General features: G+C 37.3%; 1 protein-coding gene across 37 annotated transcripts in view; it reads left to right on the top strand.

Moving 5' to 3' along the window:
- Ptprd (protein tyrosine phosphatase receptor type D) overlaps positions 1-16,283 on the top strand; it is a 2,001,112-nt gene that overhangs the window by 553,789 nt on the left and 1,431,040 nt on the right. The gene's annotated exons all lie outside the window — the stretch shown is intronic.

The raw sequence follows: 16,283 nt of genomic DNA, 5'->3' as shown, positions 1-16,283 counted from the left end.
CACCACACACCACATAAATACACACACCAAACACCACACACACACCACACACCACACACACATACACACATACACCCCACACATACACACACATTACATCACACCCACCCCCCACACCTCACACACACATCATACCCACACCCACCCACACACACCACACACTATACATACCATACACACACACACCACACACACACACCACACACACACAAACACACAACACACACCACCACACAAATTCTCACACCATACCACACACACACAAACACACAACACACATGACCACACAAATACTCACACCATACCACACACACACACACAAACACACACCACACACACACACACAAACACACACCACACACACACACCACTCTCATTTACAGCCTGACATATGTTGAGCCCCATCTGAGACATTTGTTCCTTCTTCTCCTGTTTTGGCTCCTGTTGCTGCTCTTGATTTTGACTGTCTTAGTTCAAAGCATCCACAGGAATATTTACTGTTAAGCTCACTGTCAGAACATGATACAATTTACTGATCACCTTTATGGAGTTTTGTTCTTTTAAAATTGATTCTGAGTAGCAGTGATTATGGTAGTATAAATATTTATTCAAATTTACAATACTATTTTAGTGTATATGGCTTTCACATTTTTATTATTTATTTAAATTTTTTATTCATTTTATATACCAATAATTGTTCCCCATCTCATTCCTCCTCTGATCCCCCCAGCCTTCCCCGTCCAAGACCCCCCATTCCCTCCTCCAAAAGGGTAAGGCCTCCCATGGGGAGTCAGCAAAGCCTGGTATATTCAGTTGAGGTGGGACCAAGCCCTCCCTACAGCATCATTTTAAAATTACAATAGAATTTATTCTTTGAGAATTTCTGCTAGTGATCAGGTCTTATGAGTCCCTCCTCCGACTTCTAAGTAGATATCTCTAGGACTCATGGCCAAGTCTCAGAATCTCACAAAGTTTAAAGGTTTTAATATTACTTTATTTTAAATTATATCTATGTGGGGGTGTTCACTGAGGCCTCAGGAGCCCGTGAGCCCTGGAGCTGGAGTTATAAGTGGTTGTAAACTGTCCAATGTGGATGCTTGGAACAGAACTCAGGTTCCTTGAGAAAGCAGTACAACAATAAAAGATCTCAGTTGTTAACCCATCTCTCTAGACCCCAGTATTTAAAGCATAATGTTAATAGTGTATACATCTTTATTATCACACTGTCTTCAGAAGCTCAAGTTTAGAAAACACAGTAACCCTATATGATCATCAGTGAAGCCTAGATTCAGCAATGAGACCTAGAAAGAAAGTTTTCCGTGGAAGACAGCCTTGCAGAGATGTCAGGCAGTACATACTAGTCTCTGAACTCCAGTTGTGAATACAAGCAGTAGTCCTTGTACAGTAGTTAATCAGAGCTCTTTTGACTGAGTCTCAGAGGAAACTAACCTACACATCTACTCCCTTCCTGAAGACTATCATTTTGAAACATTTGAACCATTGTGCTAACCTTAGAAACAGGTAAATGATGGATTGAGTCACAGGTTTAATCTGGTTTGAGTTTTCTAAAGCCGGCACTGTGTTGAATAGGCAGCCTATCTCATGGCATGATATGAACCTGTGAGTGGGTATATTATGGTTTGTGTTACACTGACTGAATCCACTGAATCTAAATCTAAGGGTGACTAAGCACAGGAAACCACATTCTTACACAGTTCTTCCTTGAACTCCTCATTTACTTGTTTGGAAACATCATGAACCTGGACAGCAGCTGTTGATAGTTTTATATGTGAAGCCCCAGGTGGACGGTGAAATCTCCAGAATGTTCTCTCCTTCTTTTCTTGATATGCCTTTAGGGCCATCAGAAATATTTTTATTTCCTGTTTCTCTGAGCAATTGCTATGACCCTAGAATTCTCTTTCATTCTCTTATTCTCTATAGACTGCTAGGAAACCTAACACTGAATGTTTAGCTGTTTAACCTGTTAGACATCTCAAGCAGGAGGAGAGAAACAAGACATTTTGTAGGTTTTGACTGTGATGTTTCCTTTGTCTCCCCTCTTGCTCTGTGCTCAGACATTTGTTTTGGCAGAATGTTTCTCTAGATGTTTCTTCTGACAGTGAGAAGATAAATGCACACTACATCTGTCAAAAAAAAAATACTTTCAAAGACAACTTGTCTATCTTCACAATCTGACCTGATATTTTTCCCAAAGTTGCAGATTCCTATTGTGCACTGCCAGCTGTTAGTTCCTGTGCATTGTGATGTTCCCCTGCATCTCCCCAGTACTCTCTGATTCAACATCTCAGAGTTTCTCATGGCTGAATTCAGCATCTTATAAATTACCACAACTGAGAGAATGTCGATTTATGATGCTCAGTTGATGAAATTTTAACAAATCTATGCTGTTCTTCCTATGTCCCTTTCAGTTCTGTTTAGATTTAGACGTGACTTTTGCTCTGAGTCCTGAGGGATTTTTCCCAATGACCTGGTTATTCCTGCCCTGACATACCTGCACCTCTCCTGGTGCCTCTGTAATTTGTCCAATCTTTGAGAGCCTTATGCTCTGCTTGAATTGAACACAAACAATTTTATGGTCCTGTAACAATTCCATTGGTATTCTTTTCTAAATCAATTAAAGATATGATTGGCCTGGGTTTACTTGCTCTTTCAATTCTTTTATGCTAATTTATTCTTTAAAATATCAACCTCTTTATTTAGAAAAATCGTTGTCTTCTTGTTCAATTCATCTTCTTTCCTTTCATTCATATTCTCATTCTCATTTTGAGGCGCAGTTCTAAAACACTAGAGTTCCTTTTAGATCATCAGAGTGAACCTAATATCTCATAATAAAATATTCATGCTTAAAGCTTTTTTTAAAGAATTGTATAATCTATTGAGGTCTATTTTCTGCCTCTGCCAAAGAAGATGACTTATTTTCTTTATGAGTGTCTACATTTTAATTTGTTTAATCACTATTAAAGCATAGTATACTGTGATTAAAATTATTCCTTTGATCTTTGATTCACAAATCTAAATATAATTTATGCTCTGATTAAATGGTGGAGGCGCAGTTGAGCTGACACATAAGCCACTGAAAATATTTGCCATATTGCAGTTCCTTTCTTTGAATGCAGCTCAGCAGAATAAAGCATGGGAGAGAGAGTGTCTTAGACCCTCTTCTTATTGCTATGATAAAATATCCAGACAAAAACAATTTAAGGGATAATATAGTTTATTTTAGCTCACTGTTCAAGATACAGTCCAATATAGTGGATAACATAATGTAGCGGGAACTTAAAGTAACCAGTCACATTAGCCACCATCAAGAAACAATTAAGTCAATGCACACTTGCTGCTCAGCTTCCTTTCTCCATTTATACATTTCAGGATCCCAGTATGGCAATGGTCCCTCTTAGAGTGAGCACTTTTTTCCACTCCCAGTAGCATAATCGATATAATCCTCTGAAGGCAAGGCCAGAAACCCATGTCCCAGATGATTCTAGATGGGTCAAGCTGATTAGTCCCAACCCTCACAGAACACCAATGATTGAACTACCTCATCACAATCTATGAAAACTATTGTTCATAGAAAAGAGAGACATTGTAAATGTTAATAAGAGAGAATATCTGATAGGTCTAGGGTGTATATAATGAAGTTGAAGCCAAAAAAGCAGAGAGAGAGAGAGAGAGAATACACCATGAACTGTGGGACAGATCAATAGCAAGGCACTCTGCTCTTTCAAAGGTTTACTGAGGAAATGAGAACTACTAAATTTGTTTGTAGGAATTATGATAAAGATTATGCCAATCTAGCCCAAAAGAGCACTCAGTTGCCTCTCCCTCCTTGGGAAACCAAAGGGAAGGACCTGAACCAGAAGTATCCATCTTCCCCTGATGTATGGCTTCAGCATTGTCTTTATACATTTTTTTCTCATCCACATAGAATTCTATCCATACATTGCTCAGCAAGGCAGAATCAACCAAAATGTTTTTGGTGGAGATAGTCAGTGAGAATGATGAAACTGAATAGGATATTTTTCCCCAAGTTACCATATCATGTCCTCCACTATTTTTATGGAAGGAAGAAAATCTTTCTTGCCCTATTTAGCTTTCCTTGTTTTACCTAAAGAATGGATACAGATTATTAACTAAATCAGTCAGAATTCATTTTTCAAAGTAAGTTCATATTCAGCCATTTGCTTAGCATTTGAGGTGGTTTTACCTCATACAACAGTGAAGTGAGAAGCACAAAGTACAGCTTTTATTAAAGCAATTAATTGATCAAGAAGTTAAAAAATGGTAAATTTGGGGGCTTTTCAGAAATTCAAATTTTGGTGTAAATCTCCATCCTTTGAGTTGTTTTTTTAACTTTTAATAACCAAATGCTTTTCCATGTTAAAAGCACTTTACCAATTTACTTTTTTTTGAACATTTAAATTGTTTCTTTCAACATGATTTCTTTAATTGAATTTGAGTTAACTTGTTGATTGTGGAAATCTGCTTCAAGAAAATATATTCCATTTGTGTGTGTGTGTGTGTGTGTGTGTGTGTGTGTGTGTGTGTGTGTGTATGTGTGTGTGATGCCAGTACTTTTGTATTAAGGTTGCTGAAAATATCATACAGAGATTATATGAGGAACTTGAGGGTGGTACTGTTTATAATATTATGGAATGCTATTTATTAAGTGCTAAGTAAACATGAAATATAGAAATCCTCTTAACTTGTTTCTCACTGATAACATGCAATGACCAATGGATACAGAAGCTGACTTAGCTCACAACTCTGGACACTTGGGGTATGGTGCTGGTATTAGTGCAACTCTGATGAAGACATTCTAGCAACAAAGTAGGAGTGTGTATAAGAGTGAGTGATTGTGTCATCAGAGAAGAGCTAGAAACTGATCCAGAGGTCAAGATCTGTGATGATGATAATAATCCCATAGAAAGGTTTTAATTCCTCCTGTGGACAGTATTCTTAATGATTTACTGATATACCACTAGTCTCTACCTCTTAAAGTTCCTTCCACTTCACTGATGACCAAGGATCGAACATGTGAACCTATCAAGAACAAACCATATCCAAATCATGACATCTAGATAGGAAATGTATACTTTTTACTTCCACTCTGGTTTATTTACTCTCTGTTCCTCTTGTGTTACATTGTCAGTGGATTTTTCTGAAACAGTCACTATCATTGTTCTTCTGCTAGTCAAAATGGCAATGTTCTTTCAGCAATGAATTGCTTTTGCTCCTTGTGGTCTCCTGTGTTTCCATATGAATGTTGGATTATTTGATCTTTTTTGTGAAAAATGTCACAAGAATGATGGTGGAAAATGCATTGAATTTGTATACTGCTTTTGCTAACGTAACCATTTCCACAAACATGTTCACACTCATGCAGGTCCTAGCTTATCATATCTGCATATATGTAGGGGGTGAGTGTGGAAATAGCTGAGACTAGTACAGAAACCCTATTGTGGGAAGAAGATACGTTGGCAAGTGGGTGAGGGCAAAAGAATGCACATGAAATGAATGTGGAAAATGGGTTGTTTGTGAATGAACAGACTGAGGGGAGGTTGGGGGATGGAAAAGAAGATGGGGAAAGAGAATCAATAAAAACTAACGCCATGTATGCTAATTTTAAAAATAAAGGACTTAATAAAAAATCAGTACTTTTAAGATCTTCAGTTATAAGACTCACCTGTATCAAATAGTTGTAAAACCAAATGAAGTATCATACATGTTGCAAGTGCTCCAATGGAGAGATGAAGAGTCTTTAAAAGCTAAGGAAGCTTAAATTGGTGAATGTCAGACTAGGTACCCACCATTTAAACTCAATTATCTGGGTGGATTTTCCCATAGAGCCATACCACTGGGCTAGAAAATCTGAATCTGCTTCCATTGTTGTGTGACCCTGTATAAACTAAAATCCTGTTTGGTATACTAGTTAATCATTCATAGAGGCAAGAATACTATATCCTTATTTCACTACTTGCATTAAATATTTAGTAGAAAAATTTACTCACCAAGGGCAATAAGAAAATGAACTAGAAAATCACTTTGTCTGATATAGAATAGAAGCTGTTAAGCATTGTGTGATTTGAGCAACTCTTTGAGAAAGTCAGATATTTACTTAGCAGGAAATTGCTTCTACCTGTTTGGCAACCAATGGGAAATATGTTCTAGTTCAGCATACTCACCTCTAACAAGGCCAACCCTGACTGTCTCCAGGGGAAGCCTATGTGTTATCATGTTTAAGTGGAATGTCCCTCACAGGCTCATGTATTTGCACACTCTGTCTCATACAGATTGTCATGTTGTAAGAGAATGTGTAATCTTTAGAAGGTAGGATCTAGCTAGAGGAGTGGCTCATTGTGGAGCAAGCCTTGAAGTTTATAACCAGTCCCACCTCCTGCCAAGTCTTTGTTTCCTGGTTCACATTTCAGGATGTGGGCAAGCAGCCTCTCCAGCTTCTGTGGCCTAGCCTTGAACAGTTCTTAGAAGATGGGCCTTCTTTGCCTTGATGGAATGTACCCTTAAACTGTGAGCCAGCATAAACCTCTCTTGCCCTAAGCTGTGTCTGGCTTGGCATTCATAGTGGTGACAGAAAAGTAGCTAATGTTCTCTGCAAATTTTATTTCAATCATGATGCCAAGGTGTCCATCTCTGTATTCTATCAATGACAGATAGAATAGTGTTGCATCCCTAACTCTTTTTCATTAGAGTACATGAGGAAATTTCATTACATCATGATTAAAGTCGAGGCCATGTGTTTAAATCCTCATGCTGCCACATGCTCTTTGTGAGACTATTAATACATTGTTCATCAACTCAGTGCTTTTTTAGGGACCTTTCTGTAAATGGGCAATGGTAATAATAGTGTGAAATCTGATTATGTAACAGAGTGGGGTCTGTTATATAGCTTTACTCACTGAAATCAGATAAAAGAGAAAAAAATAAAATACTCACAATATTTAATTGAGTGCAAATGTCATAAAACCTGGTTATTAAACAACTAGTTTCTTTGATTCCATGACAATCACTGAAGGAAATTTGAAGCCTGAAAAGTAGAACTGTAGAGTCTTCTACTCAACAGAGTCTTAGTACAGCAAACAACTTTATTCCAAGGGTAACCGTGGCAGGGAACAGGATAGTTTGCAATCAAAAACCATTTTTTTTTCTTATCTCAGGATGGGTCTGAAATCTTTTTACATTATTTTTTAAAATTTACTATGAACAAAGAAAAAGCACAATGAATCTTACTGGTTATGTTTTCCCATTTTGGAAGCAGAAACTGAAACATTTTCTCCTCGGGACTCACTCAAGAGAACAGTGGGTTAATGCTACAAATATAAGCATCATCCTTTGGAGCAATTTCAATGCTTCCTCGTCTGCCAGGATTGTCACTGTGAATTCTGCCTCACTGAAAAGTGTTTGTACCTCATTTAGGTATTTATGAATCACTTTGTACAACACTGTGCACAGGGCAGGCTGAAACATCAAGAGTGTCATGATTTTATTTTCTCCACGTATCTAGTACTTCCAGACACCTGCATTCCTATTTTTTTCATAGAGATAAAAACACTGAATTTTCAAGAACTCTCTCCATAGAGAGGTTAAAAAAATTACTTATTCCCCCAGTGTGCATTCTCAATGAAATATGTAGAAATGGAATACAAGAGCATTCTCTTCCTCATTATTTTCCATATAACATGGGCCCTGTTTCATAGCAGGTACTAAGGGGACTTAGCCCAGTGCAAATACATGCTGAAATCCACAGAGTTGTTAACAGCCTCGGGGTGCAGTGTTATACATGTGGCAGATGGAATTGCCTGGAGAAACACGGCACAGGATTGCATGTTGAAGGGATTTTTAAAGTGTTTCCCTCAAACAGAACTACACATGGTGCATAAGGAAGTAAGTGGAACAGATTACTAAAGTAGTAATGAAACAAACCGAGGAATGATGATGTGATCACTACAAAATATGCATCAGAGATTTTTGTCATAACCAAATGCTATGTAGCCTTGGTGCTTTGTCAAAGATTAAGTCACTGAGAATCATTTTCTCTGCATGATTATTAACTTTGAAACCCTGATTATTTTATTTCTCTTGGCAATCAAAATAAAGTGTGTATGAGAGAAAGAGGGAGAGTCAGAGTTATCATTATGTTTCACAAGATGACCTTGCAATCATTATATGGCCCAGGATGACCCCAGATTAACTATGAGACTCTGAATGACCTCAGGGTCTCTATGAGATCCTGGATGACTTCTGAGGCCCTACTTAGTCATCAGCTCACAGTATTCCTGCCTTACCCTTCCCTATGATGAGATGACAAATGTACCTTTCTCATTATGTTAGAATGAAGATGTAGGTTTCTCTATTAGGATTTGTGTGACCTGTTTGGTGAGGTGCCCTTCCTTTATTTTCTATTTGGGGGACTGGGCCTCCTATGATGCTGTAGGAACTGTAGGAAATTAAATATGAGTCACCAGAATGATGAGTTTATTGATGATGAGATATCACTGGTACCAACCTGAGACATGATGATGAAAGACTGGGTGTATGAGGATGCTCCTACACTGGAGGAAAACAGGGATCCAAGTGGAAACAAGGAAATATTTGTTGAAGAAAAGGGTTTGTGTTACATATTAATATGAGAGAGAAAGAAGCAGGTGCCTTGTTCTTGTTAGTCTGTACAATGCTAACACTGGAGTAGATACAGATTGGACTTACATTTTTCATATAACCTTTACCGCCATAAGAGTTACCCACCCTTAATTTTATCTGTGTACTCAAACCTGTTTCTGTGCTTTTCTTCCTTTCAAAGGAACTAAAACATGAAAAGCTTGTATTTGCTTACATATCTAAGCTGCTACATACTACTCATAGCAGACACTGAGCTTCTACTCCCAGGGCTTTGCCCCTGTCTCTTACTAGTAGCCACAGTGAATTTATATTTCTTTTTGCATCAGCAAGGAGCACACTGAAGAACACTAAATATGTGTGACACTCTCTTATAGTCTCTGACTTTGCTTCTTATTTAAATTACTATTGAGTTCCATTTATATGTTTTTCTGTTTGTTTGTTTTTGTTTGGTTTTTCAAGACAGGGTTTCTCTGTAGTAGCTTTGCACCTTTCCTGGATCTCACTCTGTAGACCAGGCTGGCCTCGAAGTCACAGAGATCCGCCTGGCTCTGCCTCCTGAGTGCTGGGATTAAAGGCATGTGCCATCCCCGCCAGGCCCATGTTTTTTTTTTGTTTTGTTTTGTTTTGTTTTGTTTTAATCTAACCATCAGATGTAGTTGATCCCCTATGTGTTTGTGATAGCATGTTATTTTTTACTTTCTTACGCTTTGTCTACAACTAAAACAATGAGGAATGCTAGATCTTTTTCTGTAGACTCAGCTTTCTCTTAGCTCCGAATGTATGTTTCCATGTGACTGCAAGAACAATTGACCCAGAGAAGCTGTAGCCTCTTCAAACTTCCCTGGCAAATTCTAAGAATGATTTCCCTAAATTAACAGCATCACCACCATAATTAGAGAAACGATTTTATTCCATGTCTTCAAATTGCTTAGTATAAAAAATGTCCTAATTTCAAATCTTTCAAATTGCTGTCAAATTCATCTTCATAAATTTGTCAATTGCTCATATTTATTTACACCATAAACCTGTGGTCTGGTGGATGGCATGTTCATCCAGTGTGGCACTTGTGGTTTATCCTGTATAGGATGGACATTCTTCCTAGGAAGAAGGCCCCAATTTTCTCCCAGAAAGTGGAGAACTAGTCCTTATGAGCTTATAGCCTACGTATTTCTTTGTTCCTACTAAAATTATTTGTTCTTGTGTTGCCAACAATCAATGAAACAATGGTACATTTCCATTAACTTTCAACAAAAGGAACCTGGAAACAAAGGTAGTAATTGCTAGAGGAAAAATGTAATCACTTCAAGATAATAGTTTCTATTGAACAAGGGGGCATAAACATTCCAAATTTCTGTGTATTTATCACCAGCTTACACAAATTATAAAGAATGATTACTAAAAAAAAAAAATAAAGAGAACACTCTGAGTAATAATAGGATATTACAACATGTGACTTCACTTCTAATACCTTCATGAACAAGATGAACACATTTAATAAAATTTATGTCTCTAGAAAAATACATATAGTTTTAGGATATTTGTGTTTTTCAAATGCACGTGGGTGTTTTATAAAATTGACCAAATCCTGGGTTAAAAAACTAACCTCATTATACTTCAGAAAATTAGCTAGTGAGTACTTTATACAAAAATTAGCTTATGCTGAAAAGCTCTCCAGATAGAGAGAAAATTTAAGACACCAATCTGAAAATATTTGAAGATACATACAAAGTGAAATACAATGTTCCAGGACATAAAAGCATTGTGAGAGAGAATCTGAGCTTTGTGCACATGGTGGTGGGACAGGGGAGGCAGAAACACAATATGGGCCTGTACCTCAAGAGTTACAGAGAGCACATGCATTTAACCAAAACACAGAAAAAAGGAGATCAATATTAAATACCAGCAGTAACAAAATGAAAAATGTTGCACTCTGTATTCTATCAGTTATCAATTCTAGAGGACCTGCATAGCATGCAACGCCATTTTGTGAGGGGTCCAGCTCTGTAGCATCACTTGCCCCTTCTGTGAGGCCTTGTGTCCAATCCCAGGCATGAACAAAAATAATTACTTGGATAAACAAAGAAATTGACAGAACTTGATACAGCCACCCAAATTTAAAACACAAATGTATGAAGGAGCAATTTTAGGAGTAAAACAGAGACTTTTATGTCCCAAGAACAAAAGGTGTTTTATTGGTGAAATTGTTAAGGCCACTCCACATAGTTAAAAGGGAGGTTTATTTTGTGGGGTAACTTACAAATGAAGGCATAGGTTGTAGGGTCTGGCAAAGGTATGGCGCATTCTGAGGGTGTTCTCTGGAGAACTCTGCTCAGTATACCTCCTGTGTCCAGCGTCCCAGAACCAAGAGAGCAAGACCTCCTCTCCATCTTGGGTCTTCTGCTCCCTCCTCCGCCCCGCCTTGTGGGTGTGACCATTACTGAAGCCTCAATGGGGGTTGGAACTTCCAGGCCAATGCTGGGATGGCTATCCACTACAGTGTTTGAAAGTTGCTAGAGCTTTCCCATAAAGCCAATGAAATTTGGAATCAAAGAAAATCTCATTGAAACACAATACTGACAAGAAAAAAAATCATTCAGCTTTATAAAGGCATATGGCAATTAAAGTGACACTTTCATGGGTAAGAAACCTTTAGACTCATACCTCAGGAAATAGTAACAAACAAAGTGCTGAAATACAACTAGCTATACCTTGAACAAATGCAAGACTGCATGTAATGATTTGTTGCAAGATCAAGACAAAGTTGCTGGGATAGACTCATTGTATCCCAGAGCTTAGAGCTGACAGTACTGACTGTGCAGTAACACAAAACAGACATGCATTTACATGAATAAATATGCTTGTGTGCATACACACATACGTGCATACAGACAGATATGCTTTAAAGTTCAATGATTTGAATACTGAAGGTATTGTGTTCCCCCAAAAAATTGTGCACTCTAATAAATTTATCTGGAACAATCACTAGACAGACATAGAAGCCACAAAATAGGGACACTCATGCCTTTAATCCTAGCATTCCAGAGGCAGAAATCCCTCTGGATCTCTGTGAGTTTGAGGCCACACTGGAAACAGCCAGGCATGGATGGTGACACACGCCTTTAATCCCAAGAAGTGAGCCTTTAATCCCAGGGAGTGATGGCAGAAAGCAGAAAGATATGTAAGGCATAAAGACCAGAAACTAGAAACATTTGGCTGGTTAAGCATTCAGGCTTTCTAGCAACAGTTCAGCAGAGATTCATTCTAGATGAGGAATCAGAGGTTTCTAGTCTGAGGAAACAGGATCAGCTGATAAATTTGCATATAAAATAACAATGTAGGTGATAAATTAAAAAGACTATGCACATTTTTTTTTTTTTAATTTTAGCACATGGAGCCTGAGAGACAGCTGGGTGGTTAAGAGCACTTACTGCTTTTGAAGAGGTCCTGAGTTGAGTTCCAGTACCCACATCAGGGAACTTACAACTGCCTATAACTCTTGTTCCAAAGAATTTGACACCCCCTTATTGCCTATGATAAGATGCATATACCTAAAAAAAAAAAAAAAAGATATTCTGCTATACTCATAGACTGGTGCCTATCCCAATAGTCATCAGAGAGGCTTCATCCAGCAGCTGGTTGTAACAGATGCAGAGCCCCACAGTTGAGCATTAGGCTGAGCTCAGGGAATCCTGCTCAGGAGAGAGGAAGGATTATAGGAGCCAGAGAGGTCAAGGATATCACAAGAAAACCTACAGAATCAACTAACCTGGGCTCATAGGAGACTGAAATAATAGCTGGGGAGCCTGCATGAGACTGACCTAGGCCCTCTGCATGTGCGTGACAGTTGTGTAGCTGGGTCTTCTTGTGGAACTCCTAACAATGGGAGCAAGGGCTGCCTCTGACTTCTCCATTGGCTTTTGGGAACCTTCTCCTCACACTGGGTTCCCTTGCCCAGCCTTAATACAAGGGGCAGTTATTCTAACTGCAACTTGGTATGCCATGTTTTGTTAATAACCGTAGGAGGTCTTCCTTTTACTGAATAGAAATGAAGGAGGAGTAGATGAGGAGGGTGAGGCAGAAGGGATGTGGTTGGGAGGAGAGGAGGGAGGGGAAACAGTGGTTGGGATGTAAAAATGAGTAAATAAATAAATAAATAAATAAATAAATAAATAAATAAATAAATAAAAGTTAAAAAATAAAACTTTAATACATGATTTTATCATGGTTACTCAGTATAATAGAAAATTAATTGTATTTTATATATCAATGAGAAACAGAAAAATAAAATGTCATGCCTAATGACATAAATGATACTTCACATGGGAGTAAATATACTGAAAACTATAAAGCCTCCATATAGAACAATCTACTACATTACTGGGATACATTGAGTGATCAACAGTACAAGGCAAGTCATAGAGAAATACTAGAAGTCATATGTCTGCCAAGAGCTTAATGATCTGCTCCACATACCTAAATAACACAAACAACAATGACCAACAAAATCTGAGTCAAAACTCTACTTGAGCATGCATTTCTCTAAGGAATATATGCAAATAACTATAAAATTGTTCATTATCACTTTTCTTTAGGCAAATGTAAAATGCAAACTGTTATGCACACTATAATATATATAATATACCCATTTTTAAAAAGACATGAGTGCTAGCTAAAGTATTAGAAATAGCACCACTTATGAGTTGCTTGTGAAAATTGAAAACATGCAATTACTGTAGAAGAGTTTGCCATGTCCTCAAATAGTTAAATTCTTTTTATAAGCTTATACGCAAGGGGACTGAAATTCTGAACATATAGAAAACTTATTCATATCAGCTATATTCATAACAGATCCAGAGTAAAAACAATCAAAATGCTCTCTTCTAATGACTGGATAAGCAAACAGGCAGTAATACTCAGTGGGATAATATTTAGCCATAAAAAGAAATGAAGTATCACCACGTGCTACCATTGACAGATCATGTAAGCCTTTTGCCATGGAGTGAGCCAGACACAAAATCCAGGGAATCTTAGAGGCTGTAATAGAGGGAGATGCAGGAGTCCACTTCTAATCAGTACATTTCCTTTTGAGGTTTGAAGAACACTGTGGAATTTATAGTGGCCTGTGCACAGCATTGTGACCATACTACAAACAACTTGTTTGAATAATGAATTTTATAGTATATAAATTATATCACAATAAAAAAATCACATGTCCTTGATGAAGAAAATTGCAAAAAAATTAAGCCTGCTTTTATTAAATGTGAAGATATTTCAAAATTACATTTTGTAAGATGGTATAATACAGGACAGAAGTTGAGTTCCATAGAGGTCTAGGAACAGAACACAGCATTCCTGGGCATTTATTTTTTATTTTTTATTTTTAGGGCAAATTAACAGGGTGACATTTTGCGTGAATTTTGTTGAGACAAATAGAAAATAATGCAACCTCACCCCAACTCTCAGTTCAAGAGATCAGTGTCAAGTAGACTGGGTTATGTATGCAAGGAGAAAAAAAATCATGTTTTTGTATTTTTTCTTGTAGAAGAAAATAGGGAAGACTCTATGTGATTATTTTATGCTATAATACTAAAAGAAATTCAAAGAAAAAATGGTTCAATACTTCGACACTAAGTGTTGACATGATGAGTAATGGAGTAAGCAATGGTGTTAGGCTCAGAATTTAAGACATAAAACCGATAGAAGCCTCAATTGAATAATACACATCTACAAGTCAATGAGACAAAGCAGAAGGTAGGAAAAATTGAAAGATACTTTTTCAATTAAACAAATACTCATGATTAACAAATATATGAAAACCTGCTGTAACAGCAAGGAAATGTAAACTAAAAATACTCATTCCTACTGACAGCTAAAATCAAGCAAAAGAAGGTACTGGTCTTGTTCCCAAGGGCAATTCTTCTCTTTCACTGTGACCTTGTCAACAGGATAATGTTGTACTGTCTCATGCTTCTCCTCCTGGGGAATGTCTAACAGGAATGCATAATAAAAGCACATTGCTTGGGGCTGGAGGGAATGTCTTGAGAGCATTGACTATTCTTCTAGAGGTCCTGAGTTAAATTCCCAGCAACAACATGGTGGCTCACAATCATCTGTAATGAGATCTGGTGCCCTCCTCCGATGTGCAGGCATAAATACAAACAGAACACTGTATACATAATAAATAAATCTAAAACAAAAACAAACAAACAATAACCATACTGTTTCAGAATAGTTCACAATGAAAGCCGAAATAATCCATACTTTTATCAACAGAAGGCAATTGTTGATAAGCATTCATGGAACTATGACAGGGTGATGAAACTCAAGAGCAAAAGGACTAGTGGATCTCACTCACATATATGTTAAGACAAAGAGATTTAACTTTGTATTAACACTTTGGTTTTAGTCACATGGAGATCAAAACTAGGGAAAAAAAATCTGCAAACACAAACCAACATATTATCTATGGCCTATGGAGAGTATGTATTACTATGTTCAGTGACTTTATGTGATATATTCTAAGTTTTGCCACTTCTTGGCAATAAATAGTCTATTTGTTATGTGAAACTATGGTGGACATATGCATATAATGCATTCAAATCCATCATATGTTGTATTTGGTGGCACTAACACAGACCAGCCAAAGGCTTCTGTGTTGGTCTTTTTCTAGATCTCATGGGAGGTGATCATGGATACTCACTTTGTACATATGTATTAATCTATTGCAACTTAGAATTCACAAAAGTAACTAACTTAAAATATGAGAACACTATAAAAACAAGCTAACATTCTACAACCTTCTTGTGAGAAGCAGCATGATAAAGGACACAGACTGTTTACTTTATTCCATTAAAACCAGACTAGAGCCTTCAGTGAGCCCAGACATAAAACAGAAGCCAGTGGGTTTTGAGAAAAGTCTCAATAGCTTTACTTTGGTCTTTGGTGGTTACCTTTTAACTCTACATTAAAATAGTTATTCTGACAAAATAGAAATAATCTTACTTTTCCTTTCTGATAAGACACAGACACATGTCCATGTGCACATATACAACCAGACAAAACAATGTTAACATCTTGTCACACATATTGTGCCCTCCATTCTCTTTCACATATATGTTTTCTTAATATTCAATATCTCAGCTCAAACTGATTTCCAAGGCAAAATGGAAAGGCTCCCATCAAATGTTTTAAAAATGAGCTCCTGTGTTTTGTAATAATAATGGCTGGAAGTTCAATATTTCTTCTCAAACAAAGAGGCAGGGAGCCATATTTACAAAAGGATTCTCTATTTGCCATTTCCTTCACACAAGACAACATTGATAAAACCTTTGCACCCACACCAGGTGCCAGGCCTTCTCTGGGGAATTGGTGCTGCCTAGATACTGCCTTTTATTTGTACTTCAAACGCCTTTGAAAAATAGAGGCCGATTTAAATACCATTTGGAAATGTAAAAACTTTTATTTTATTTTATTATATTGCCTTCCATGGATTTACTTTGCCCAAATGAATCAGTGCTGTGACAAATTTGTGTCCTATAGTCAGCAAAGGCCTGAAAATATGAGAGAATTTAGAAAATGAAGCCTTGGTGTGTTTCTCTCTTAAGACATTAAATGTGTATACTAAATAT

The sequence above is a fragment of the Onychomys torridus genome, chromosome 2 (assembly GCF_903995425.1).
Source record: "Onychomys torridus chromosome 2, mOncTor1.1, whole genome shotgun sequence".
NCBI classification, from domain to species: Eukaryota; Metazoa; Chordata; class Mammalia; order Rodentia; family Cricetidae; genus Onychomys; species Onychomys torridus.
The sequence above is the reverse complement of the archived record's forward strand: the minus strand, read 5'-3'. Positions and strand labels throughout refer to the sequence as shown.